Consider the following 13,107-nt stretch of genomic DNA (forward strand, 5'->3'; position numbering starts at 1 on the left):
CCAAAATCATCTAACGACCTTTAAACAGGTGGCCGGTTTAAAATTCGTAGGAGGCTGCTAGCAAGCCCTTCATGCCACGCGAGCCAACAGCTCCCTACACTCTTCTTGGTATAAAAAATACATTATTGCTATGAAAAATACATTCTTGGTATAAAAAATACATTCTTGGTAAGAAAAATACATTATTGGTATGAAAAATACATTCTTCGTATCAAAAATACATTCTTGGTATGAAAATACATTCTTGTTATGAAAAATGCATTCTTGGTATAAAAAATATATTTTTGATATGAAAAATTCATTCTTGGTATGAAAAATACATTATCGGTATGAAAAATACATTCTTGGTAAGAAAAATACATTATTGGTATGAAAAATACATTCTTGGTATGAAAATACATTCTTGGTATGAAAAATGCATTCTTGGTATAAAAAATACATTTTTGGTATAAAAAAATACGTTCTTGGTATTAAAAGTACATTATTGGCATAAAAATAATTATTGGTACAAATAAATCCATTATTGTCTGTACTAATTCTTGCAGATGACGTCTTTCAGTATGATAGCGAATGACTCTGGCAACCCTTCCACGCGCGAAAATAAATGTGTTCGTTGGTATTTGTCCTTTCTCAAACATATTCGCGGTTTGCATACAGAGTCTCCACGCACGCGGAACGACCCAGAATCGTAATTTTGCGTTACTGGGCATGTAGATCCTAATTCTGTTGACAAGCTAAATGTCCCATGTGACGCATTACATACGTCTTTCTCCGGGCGCGCGGCTGAAAAATTTGGGAAAGAGACGCGACAATGGCGACATCTATTCATTAATCATTTCAGTCTCATTCTTTGTTCCTCGGGGAAATCTGGCCCAGAACTTTCCCCGTTTTCAACCGCCCTTCTCATTTTCAATGAGGTGTCATAAATTGTACTTTCAGACCGAATTATTTTTTCTTGGAAATGAATATACTCATAAATCCAGGAAAATGTTCCTTTCAAGAAAATTCACTTTCAAAAAAAAGTTTTGTACAATAAATTTAAAATTCGAATTATTTATATTTCAATTTTGAGAGTTTTAAATTTAAATTTTGGGTAGTGGCACTTTAGAGTTTTACAGCAGCGGCGCTAGGGGTATACTTTACGCTATCTGAAAACCCTTATAGAATTTCCAAAGAAATCTATACTATATTCCTAAGTGTCTTCTGTCTGTCTGTCTGTCTTGCGTCTGTTTCTCTATAGGCGTTCGAACCGTTCAACCTCCAAATTTCTCGCAGCTATTCTTATGGAGCAAAGGCAGCGAGTCGTGCTATTTTCGTCGATTTACAATTTGGGTTAAGTTAATTAATTAAATAATGTTAAAAAGCGAGTCGAAATCTAAATAGATATTAAGAAAATCTTTAGAACAATCCTTCAAAAATTATTGTGAAATACAAATTTGATAATAAAACTACAGGTTCATAAACTTGGTATAGCCTATCCTTAAAAAATCCTACTGATTTTGAAAGCCTTAAATACAGGGTGTTAACTAAAAAACGATACAGAGGCAATTACTCAAAATGTGTTTTATTTAAGAATTTGAAATTTGCCGGTTACATAGAGGGTGCAGGGGGACAAATGACAATGAAAATTTCAATGACCTTGAACCAGGTCTTCAAGGTCATTCAAATTTTACCTCGAGAACCGTCAGGATTAGAAGAATGGTTCCAATTAGAAATGTGTTCTACGTTTAATTTCAAGTCTAACCAGCTTTGACCCGATCTAATTTGACCAATGGGAAGCCGAGAAATGTTTGACCAAAAACCATAAGGTCATGTGTGATATTCTAATCATGACACGACATTTAAGGGCTTATAAATCGAAAACTACCAGATCTAACGGATCAAAATAGTCGTGACACTCTAAACTGAGGGGGAGAGTTCATAATTTGTAACTTATGATGACCTTGATACATTAGTTCAAGGTCATTAAAATTTATCTCGAGAACCATTAGGATTAGGAGAATGGTTCCAATTAGAAAAATGCCCGTCAAGGTTTTTAAGTCAAATTACCTTTTACCCGAAGTAAATAAATCAATAAGACTCCAAAATAAACGTTAAATAATTGATTTAAGACGTACCAAGTATTTTTATTAACTTTTTTGAGTTTAAATGTTTTAAACACAAAATAATTTAACTAGTAATTGAAATAAATTGAATGACCTTGAACTAATTAAGGTCATCATAAGTTACAAACTACGAACTCTCCCCCTCAGTTTAGAGTGTCACGACTAATTTGATCCGTTAGATCTGGTAGTTTTCGATTTATAAGCCCTTAAATGTCGTGTCATGATTAGAATATCACACACGACCTTATGGTTTTTGGTCTAACATTTCTCGGCTTCCCATTGGTCAAATTAGATCGGGTCAAAGCTGGTTAGACTTGAAATTAAACGTAGAACACATTTCTAATTGGAACCATTCTTCTAATCCTGACGGTTCTCGAGGTAAAATTTGAATGACCTTGAAGACCTGGTTCAAAGTCATTGAAATTTTCATTGTCATTTGTCCCCCTGCACCCTCTATGTAACCTGCAAATTTCCAATTCTTAAATAAAACACATTTTGAGTAATTGCCTCTGTATCGTTTTTTAGTTAACACCCTGTATAAACCTCCCTTAAATCTAACAAATGATAAAACATTTTGGGATTTAAGCAGACGAATTAAAAGCATGTAGTTTGGTTTTATGAATGTAGATGGCGTTTTAATTAACTTATTTTTGGAACAAGAACTGATGTTACTTGGCTAATAGCATTTGCAGACAAGACACGGTATTAAACCTTTCATGGCGTCATCCTTAGATTCATTATTGAGCTACACTAGACACTATTGTCTGATAAATGGTGGTTCACAAAATGAATCTGGAGATTTTGGTAGCGTAATTACGAAATTTCGTTTGCTATGAAAAAGTATTTATATTAGAATTTTACCTTGCACGAGTTAATAGCGGGACGTTTCGATTCCCCAAAAACGTAAAACCTATTTTTGCCGATCCCTCTCACGCCTAAAAAAATGCGTAACTTACAGTCACTGTACGCTTGTGGGTCAGTCCATGTCAAATCGAGAGGTTGGGAGGCACTACCTCACCGATTTGTACATCAAATTTTGGTGCGTAAGTAGCCTTGAAATAATGACCATTTCCAAAATTTTGGCCCTCTATCGATAAAATTGGCCATTTTATGAACAATTGAAATTTTGCCACACCAAAGGCTCCGCCGACCCAAAAATCAACATTTTTGGCCATATCTTCCAGCGAAATACCTTTAAACTATCGCAAATTTGTTTTCTAGGTGTATTTCTGACAAGGAATCGAATTCTCGCTTCAAAAATTACCTGCAGATATTGGTTTGGAAGATATTAACGTTTTCGGGGGGTCTAAGAAACCCCCAAAAAAACGGAAATGACGTCACCTTCGATTTTTTTCATTTTTTTATATTATTTAGCTATTGACCAAAGAAGCACACATTTAATGTTTCAACAATGAGAAATGTTTGGTTAAAAATTTATAAGAAAAATTCTAGTTCGAATTGAATTTTTGATTCTGTTGATAATAGAGATAATTTGTGAATGACCTTGAAAAAGGTGTAGAAGGTCATCAAAATTTACATTATCGCTGAGGCTTTTAAATGGTTAATGTGCCCTGAAAGTTTCATTTACTTGACATTATTAGCTTTCGAATTATTGACCCTTAAGTGCGTCTTCTTGGACCATGTCTGTTTAACATAAACTGAACTTTGTTCAATGTAAAGAGTTTATTTCGAAATTATATTAACTCTAAATGAATAATGTCTATGACCAAACACTTCAGGTATAATAAGTCTGAAACTAAAAGTGCCATAGAATTCAAACTTTCAGGGCACATTAACCATTTAAATGGCCTATCGATAAAGTAAATTTTGATGACCTTGAACACCTTTTTCAAGGTCATTCACAAATTATCTCTATTATCAACAGAATCAAAAATTCAATTCGAACTAGAATTTTTCTTATAAATTTTTAACCAAACATTTCTCATTGTTGAAACATTAAATGTGTGCTTCTTTGGTCAATAGCTAAAAAATATAAAAAATTAAAAAAATCGAAGGTGACGTCATTTCCGTTTTTTGGGGGTTTCTTAGACCCCCCGAAAACGTTAATATCTTCCAAACCAATATCTGCAGGTAATTTTTGAAGCGGGAATACGATTCCTTGTCCAAAATAAACCTAGAAAACAAATTTGCGATAGTTTAAAGGTATTTCGCTGGAAGATATGGCCAAAGATGTTGATTTTTGGGTCGGCGGAGCCTTGGGTGTGGGAAAATTTCAATTGTTCATAAAATGGCCAATTTTATCGATATAGGGCCAAAATTTTGGAAATGGTCATTATTTCAAGGCTAATTACGCACCAAAATTTGATGTTCAAATCGGTGAGGTAGTACCTCCCAACCTCTCGATTTGACATGGACTGACCCTTGTGCCAAGCTATATGAGGGTATCAAAAGTGGTTTTCAGGTAAGAGATGGCGCTAAAGTCGAATGTGCTAACAGTTTCGATTTCACAATGAGACGATCTACTAGTTTGGCCTAACTATATAATCTTTGCAACAAGTTTCGGTTATAGTTAGGGCTGTGCGATTAGTGGTTTTAGGCAATCGAGTCGGTTATCGAGTGTCGATTTTTTTTCATCGAGTTACTTCGAGTATTCGAGTCGAGTAATATTGAAGTCTAGTCGAGTAATAGAGTACTTTATTAAGGGGAAACTTTATCTTATACGAGTCGAGTAACTAAAAAAAAACCCTCGAGTAATATTTTTAACGAGTCGGGTTATCGAGTACTTGATTTGAAGCTGGTTTTATTCGAGTAATTATGAAATTGAATTTAACAGAAATATAAAGTAACTTTCAATGCTTCCACAACTTTGTTTATTGCCCTCCGAAAAGTTGTAAAAACCCCTCTTTGAACTTTGAAGCAACGAGGATAGAAAAAACAAATACTCGACGAGTTTAGAGAGCAGCTTATTCGAGTAATCGGGTACCCGAATGTGCAATTTTTTGGTACTCGGTAATCGACCAGGTTTTCTCAAATTACTTATTCGAGGTCGAGTTCGAGTACGCGACCTCAAAAAGGCCGAGTACTCGATGATGTTCGAGTACTCGCACAGCCCTAGGCCCCTAGTTATAGTACGTCAAATATAGTCACAACAAGAACGTATTTATGTCTACTTAAGGAGAACAACCAACACGCAATCTCCTCCTGCTCTAACAGTAAGCTCCTTCCACTTGAACCAAATCAAATCAGCTCAGTATCTCATCGGTTCCCTAAATCTGAGGTATTCCGACCAGTGACGTTTTTCCTTCCCCCGATCTTGCCGGAGGGAAATTCTATCATGACGCCAGCAGATCGTCTCAACAGTGAATTATTGTTTTAAGACATATCACGTACTGATTTTTAGTCGGAGTTAATCGGTTTTCTTGAAACAACGGAAATGGAACGGTTAAAGCCATAAAGGTAGATGTAAATACATTCTTGGTTACAAAAATCTGTAAATACACTATTTAAATTTTTCATTTTCAAAGCAATGCCATAAACCGTTCTGTCGCGGGGATTTATACGTATGCGGGTTGCAATAAATTAGTTTGGGATTCGCTAGAGAACTCGAGTCAATATTTTACTATTTACACACGTAGACAACAAAATATGGAAAATTGAGAGGAAAATTGTTGAAACGTGATAGAAAGGAATATGGAATTTTTTAATGTAGGGAAATCCATTAAATCGATATTTATTCTAAATGATTTTCCGCTTCATTGACCTTCTTTACAGTGATGGTGTTTAATAATTCTATAATTACCTGTATACCGTTTCTTACGTAACTATTATTATCACAATCAACGAAGCCCCGAACTGTAAAAAATAATAATTTGTGAACTGTCCATTTTTTAAATGGTATCCTTTCACTTGCTATTGTCGTATAAGCGTTGACGCTAGCCTCGCTAGTAGGATTCTCTAGCCTAGCTTTTCTTTCCATGGGTACTTCGGCGAACTGGACAGTCAAAGCTAGGCGCCTCTGGCGTTCATTTTGGAATTTCGCCCTTTTATGACCCTTTCGAGGAAAAGATGGGTGTGATACTTGGTCGTCTTGTCTTTTCCGAGAAAACATAGCCATCCCCCAAACTCCAGTTACCCTAGAACCCTAAACAATACCAATACTTTACGCGCCAAAAATCCTCTCTCTCGTGAAGGACTCTACTCCTCTCACGTACAACATCTTTGCCAGCCATCTCCAAAAATTGTGGCTGCCGCGACTGTACTATATTCAATTTTAATAATCTTTAAGTTCAATTAAAAGTTGTTTTGTTTTCAAATCTGTTTCCACTAATTTCGCGATATTAAAAGTCACCGTAGACCCGCACCAGTTTAACCTTTCGGTATTTTTCAGTCGGTACCCAAACCTAATAGCTCTGACCATCTTTATAGTGATGGTGCATTGCATTGCGAAGTCAGTACGCTAGGTGACTAGATACTCATCCTATAGACTTGTTTCCGTCCAAAATGTGGACGCCACCAATTTATACAAGCTGTTTATTGATAACGTATGTAACATAATCGCTCGAGGGGGTAGTTTCTATTAACACGTTTGTACACTTGATCACTGATTTTTGAAATATAGCTTGTTATTGTCAGTAATTGGTCACAATATTTCGATGACTTACAGTAACATTTTCTGATTACCTACGATTTGTACACCTGATTACTTAAGTGGGTGATATATATATATAGAAAACATTTCAATGAGACCTTGTTTCACAGAGAACAGGTAATTAGTGTACCTAAAACTAGAAAATTTGGGTGAAAATCCCAATTCAGTACTTCGAGATATTATATCCTGCCAATCATATCCTGGGCACCACGAAGGTGACAGAAACTGCAGTTTAAATAAACCTTCAAACTTGTGCACATGATAATAACGGTGTTTTCCTTTTTTTAAATATACTTTGCGGTACTTTTAATCAACATATTCTCGAATTTTTCCAGCCCTATTTCCGGAGCTAGTAATGGTAGAATTCCAACTTCGGTGTGACTGTTTTAGTCGAAGGGTAAAAATCCCGTACACTCTAAAAATGATTTTAGAAATCTCAGCTAGGCTATCAGCTAGGCTAATACCCAAGGCACCACCTTAGGCCTAAGTCATCATGCGACTTTTAGTTCTCAAAATCAGTTTCTGATTTCGGAAATCACTTGTTGGGCACCTCGCTTTTAGCGCTTCCAGCCGGGATAGGTTACTGTACCTGTTATTTTACCGGCATGTTTTTTCACATTATCAACGTCATTTTCATCGATTTCTTACATAATATGCTGGTAACCGTAATTTGAATAATAAAAAAATAAACATTCGTCGGTTTTTTTCTTGAAACTAGGATTATAGTTCTAACGATATCTTAGGTTTTAAATAATTTAAATTTCGAATTTAAAATCTGATCATCACAACTTATTTTTATGTTCGATCACGTAAAAAGTCATAATTTATATGATTCCATTATTTTGAATTTCTAAAACAAAAATAACAAAACACAATACTCGGTGAATGTTTGGGAAACTAGTATTTATAATAAAACGAAACTTCAGAAATGAATTCAAGATTTAACTTATCTTATACCTTCAGGAAATCATATCTTAAATTCCGCTATTTTGGTTATATTAAAAGCGCGTTCTTTTCAAACATTTGATATTACATTTCTCGGAAAAAAATCAATATGTAAGGTTCTACTCCGTTTCAAAATGAAAACTGAAAATATTATAAATAAAATCAACGTGGATCGCTGAAATAGGGTTTCCTATTGAGTAACGGGGCCCCATTGTTTCAATTTAGCTTTGACGTCACTGTCTGTTTCATTTTACGGGTTTACGAGCGCGTGCTAGAGTCGCGAGAGGATCTCAGGATTTTCTAGCGCGCGTGCACAATCGCTCGTGCCAATACCGCGCTAATAAAGGTCCGTGACATGTGACGTACGACATTTCATTTCAGAGAAACATCTAGCTACCTTACGGCGAAAGTCAAGAAAGTCGAGATACGTTACTTTTCAGTGAAATTCGAAATAAAGTAGGCTGACTCAATATTTAATTTCTTATGTTGCTTTAACCTTATTTTTAGTATATTTCTATTATTAAAATATTTGTAGCAATTGCCTATTGTAAGTATAGGCCCTAAGGCTCCAACGTCGCGTGTTTTTACTTTGCGTTCTCAAAGATTTCAAATATGGTACAACAAACTTTAGCCGATTGTGATTAAAACGCGTATTGAAACCTTTGAAATATTCCTCTAATGAAAGTTAATAACTAATAACAAAAACCTAGAACGGGTTATTTTTCTAAAAGGTAGTTATATACTAATTTTTTTAGAATAGTTTAGGTGTTGTCTATAGATAACGTTTAGTTTATCTACGAAACCTTTTAGAATAGCTTTCTCCATAGAAACCGTTTATAATTAGTTTCTCTATAGAAACCCTTTAGAATAACTTTCTCCATAGAAACCCTTAAGAATAACTTTCTCCATAGAATACCCTTTAGAATGACTTTCTCCATAGAAACCCTTTAGAATTACTTTCTCTATAGAAACCGTTTAGAATAACTTTCTCTATAGATACCCTTTAGATGGACTTTCTCTTACAATAAATTTCTCTATAGAAATCCTTTAGATTGACTTCTCTATAGAAACCCTTTAGATTTACTTTCTCTATAGAGACCCTTTAGCTTGACTTTCTCTATAGAGACCCTTAAAAATAACTTTCTCTATAGATACCCTTTAGATGGACTTTCTCTTACAATAAATTTCTCTATAGAAATCCTTTAGATTGACTTCTCTATAGAAACCCTTTAGATTTACTTTCTCTATAGAGACCCTTTAGCTTGACTTTCTCTATAGAGACCCTTTAGAATAACTTTCTCTATAGATACCCTTTAGATGGACTTTCTCTTACAATATAAATTTCTCTATAGAAATCCTTTAGATTGACTTCTCTATAGAAACCCTTTAGATTTACTTTCTCTATAGAGACCCTTTAGATTGAAATTCTCTGTAGAAACCCATTAGAATTCTCTAAAGGAAATAGAGCCCCGTAAATTTTACATAGAACTCTAAAAGACTATTAAGAATTACTACAGAAAACAAGATAAAGATTTCTTACCTGAAAAATCTTTCTTTATCCGAGTGCCTTTGACTACCGTAGTCTTAGAGAACGTAGAAATGCTAACAGCTTTGCGAAAAATATGCAATTGTTCTTAAAAGAGTAGTTCCAAAAGTCTATCTAAACTCTACGGCGATTAAGTTGATACGTGTTACCATATGTATCGCGCGTAGTTTTGCATTTTAATATTTAAAGTCGCGATGTCAACGGTGTACCAATGTACCATACGGGTGGTTGGATGTCGGGGGTTGATCTGGCGAGACACCGGCGACGAAGAACTAAGACTAATAGAGTTGAGCTTCGAAGAGCGCAATCGCGAGTGCCGCCGCACCAGAAAACGCCCGAACAAAAAATGGCAATGGAAGAGCGACAGAGATAAGGTTTTATGAGAAGAGCCGGCGTATTGCGAGTAGAACGTATAAGTTGTAGCTGTTTCAGCGACGCCTAGCGGGGAACGGCGGAGTTACCCGCGCTGGCTGGCTTCACGGCGAAGTAGGGGAGCTAGTATTGATTGCGCGAGAGTCGTTAGCGGAGTTCGGACATACCGAGAAATGTCTTTTTATCGTAGCATACGCTTTAACAAGGTAGGCCCGCTGGCTGCCCATTAAACCATATCATTTATAGATACGCCACATATTGACTTTTCCCTCTGGGGCTATTAAATGTTTGCTTTATTGCAAATTATCAGACATTGGAGAAGACCCGCCCACAACGCCTACTATGATCGAAATAAGGTTTTAAGGTTTCACCTAAAATTAGTTTCGAACAGCCGACAAAAGATAACTCACCAAAAGTTTAATTATATTAGCGTCAGAAGTAAATGCACGCGAGTGTCTGAAATAGAGAAGCCAAAAATAATATAATAGGTTCTTATTAAGTAGATAGGCTGGCATCTAGGAGCAACAAACATAGCACCCACATAAAGAGAACGCAACCCGTCAAAAGTCACGCATTTTCTTGCGTACATTTTTCATTGGTTAGAGTTAGAGGCTTTAGCGTCTGCTGCCGTCGGAAGGGGGAAATTCGGAAATTGTCTTCCCCCTTTCCGTAAAACGTTCAGCTTAAAGGGTTCGTCCAATGAAATTTGTACATACCACTGCGTTAACGTGTTTAAAGGCTAGCTGCGTTCTCCTTGTGTTTAAAGGCTAGCTGCGTTCTCCTTGTGTTTGTTGCTCCTAGCTGGCATCATGGTCCAATTTTCTCCTGACACGAGAAGGTGAAAAAAGAACGTCACCGACACGTGCTTCAATCGCGTCGGTAGACGTCAGGGTTAGCGAACCAATGAGATACTGAGCTGATTTGATTTATTTTTAGAGGGGAGGAGTTTACTCTTCGAACATGAGGGAGATTGGGAAATACGTTAAAAATCGCCTCAACATGGTCATTCTCCCTAAGTTTATACAATCTTGGACTTATTCCATATCCCATCACGTTTCTTTGCTTAAAATAACACGGATAAATTGTATTTATACAGCGTCTTCTATGGGTAATATCTGACGCCGTTTGTGTTTTTGCTTTTCCTATAAAATGTGTCCCTTCCTCAGAATGAAAATAGTGTTTTTATAAGGGTAATTGCTCGATCTCGGGGGAAAATAGAAGACATTAAGATAGCTAACGGTAGTGGCTACATGCTACATATCGGTTTTTCGATGTTAGAAGGGATGCTTTGATCAGTTGGAAAAATGCTTTGACCGCATTTCTTTTAGATCATTTAGTTTTCAAAATCAAATCGACGAAACGTTTCACCAAGTGACAAAAAAATTACGATCGGGTTGACAAAATCAAGGCTCGCCCCGAATTCAACCCCCATTTGGTACGCCCCTGGTTGTTAGTGGTCAAATTATTTCACTAATAATCCTGAATTTAGTCAATATTTAAGTGCTTAAATCCAAAGTTAGCACCATGAGCGAAGGCGTCATATTGACCTAGCTGGTGAGTTTTCACATCGACACTGCAGATGACGTTCAATACGTACAAATTTAAGAAGCATGGTGGGGCTAGAGCGTACTTCATTTCAGCCAACTCAGTAGTTTTTTCTTACGAAAACGTAAAAAGATTTTTGTTGCGATCAATTACTCTATGATTATGGACAAAAAGGGTTGCTACTTACCATTTGGCTTTTTAAAGATTTAAAAATTATAATTTTTTTTACAGGAAAATATATTAAATCTGATTTTAAAGAGGGCATTCCTCCCGATTCAATCATATTTACGGTACCAACAAAATGGTCTTTCTACAATTTTCGTTCAAACGCGCAACGAAAATTACCAGAAATACTTCTTGCCGTGAAACTCTCCCCGACTGTTTTACACCACTGCTGAACATTGCCACTAGATTTTTGACAACCGCTTTGTCAGTATAAAGGAAAACTGGTTTTAAGTCCAGTCGCCGTAGCACAAACTCTATATTTGACTTTGAAGGGTACATATAGTTTATGGAAACATCGTTTCTCAAAAAACACCTTATCTAAAACGAAATATGTAGGTTTAAATTAATAATTATTTAATATTTTCATTAATTTTTGTGTTTTCAACAAGATTTGGAAGAAAATTTTTAGATTTAAATATTTGTAGCTATAAGTATCGGTCACAAATACTGGCTATTCTTTAAAACTTGACTAACAAAATCGATTGTCTGGCCAACACGTTGTGAAAGCGTTGACTTCATTCAGACATAAATGTTGACTTGTGCGGATAGGCAGTTTTTCTTTTCAGGCTATATGGTTGTTGTATCGTTAATATCATTTCAAGAGTTCGCTATTGTAGACCCACTTAGAAAGTCCGACTATATATAACCCGAAAAAGGAAACAGTAAAACTACTTGGATCATTTTTGTTGGGGTTGTAAACCTGATTGAAACGTTTATTTCACTTTTGGAAACATCGGTGTTTTGCAAAAACTGAAACCAATCCAGATTTGTGTCTTCTGGGAAACACACCTCTTACTTCTTGGATGCGTTAAACAACACACGGTTGAATATCTATACATCACTTTTTTCTCTCCTTCAGAATGATAGTGGTATTTTTATTATTTTCTTACAGCGAGCGCAGTAAGAAACGAAACAAACATCCCAAAATTGTGTTCAAAGCTATAGAAATTGAATGATTTTATTCCATAGATTGCAAAATAGGTCTTAGAGAAATTAAGAGATGTATTGATACCGACTTCCTCGGTGGTTTGGTTTTCTCAAATCCAAAATGTAGCTTTCCTCGGAAAAGTTTTTAATTGTTAAAATTCGCGCCCGATGGAATCTGCGTCTATTCTGCAAAAATTATCACGTGACTCTCGACGTTGTCGTTCAAACTTCTAGAGCACTAAATATCACGTGCGCTTTGGACGCGGGCTTCGAATTCAAAAGGGCCGGGTGACGTGATGTTGCATGCTCATCAACTTTAAACGCAACGTTTAGTGACGTAGCTAAATATATATATATTTTACTAAAAAAAATATCTGAGGCCTTGGACTTTCATAATTGTTTAACCAAAGAAACGTTTCTTTACGTTATTATAAAGGCCCAAAAATGTCTTTAATTTTAGTTTGTCAATTATGGCTACTAGGTTTTCACGTATCTGAACCCTATGGCCTATGCAACGGCAAGGTTTAACCTTTTAAGAACAAGGAAATATGTCGTTGCAAAGTGCAAACTGTTGCATTGCAACAATTTCGGGATGTAACTTCCTTCTTCTAGCTTATTTAAAGAAGTTTAATCGTAAGAACTTAAGACAAATATTTTATTAATTTAAATGGTCATATAATATAAATTGTAGTTTTCTCTGAATGGAAAAAGGTTAAGCCTAACATTTCAAAAATCATTTAGTAGGTCCAGATCAAAGAGCCATCTTTCGTGAATCAGAAACTTAGAAACTAATCGTACCCCCTTATCGGGAGAAATCCACGGGTCTTTCAAGA

The 13,107-nt window shown here is 35.8% G+C and overlaps 1 protein-coding gene across 1 annotated transcript in view; it reads right to left on the reverse strand.

Moving 5' to 3' along the window:
* Nucleotides 1–9,535, reverse strand: part of LOC149964389 (protein O-mannosyl-transferase Tmtc3-like) — a 102,674-nt gene extending 93,139 nt beyond the window's left edge. The window contains exon 1 of the mRNA XM_090180887.1: nt 9,200–9,535. The gene's annotated coding sequence lies outside the window, so the exon portion shown is untranslated. The remainder of the gene's footprint in view (nt 1–9,199) is intronic.
* Nucleotides 9,536–13,107: the final 3,572 nt, after the last annotated feature.

The sequence above is a fragment of the Leiobunum rupestre genome, chromosome 1 (genome assembly GCF_980474605.1).
Source record: "Leiobunum rupestre chromosome 1, qqLeiRupe1.1.hap1, whole genome shotgun sequence".
Taxonomy (NCBI): Eukaryota; Metazoa; Arthropoda; class Arachnida; order Opiliones; family Sclerosomatidae; genus Leiobunum; species Leiobunum rupestre.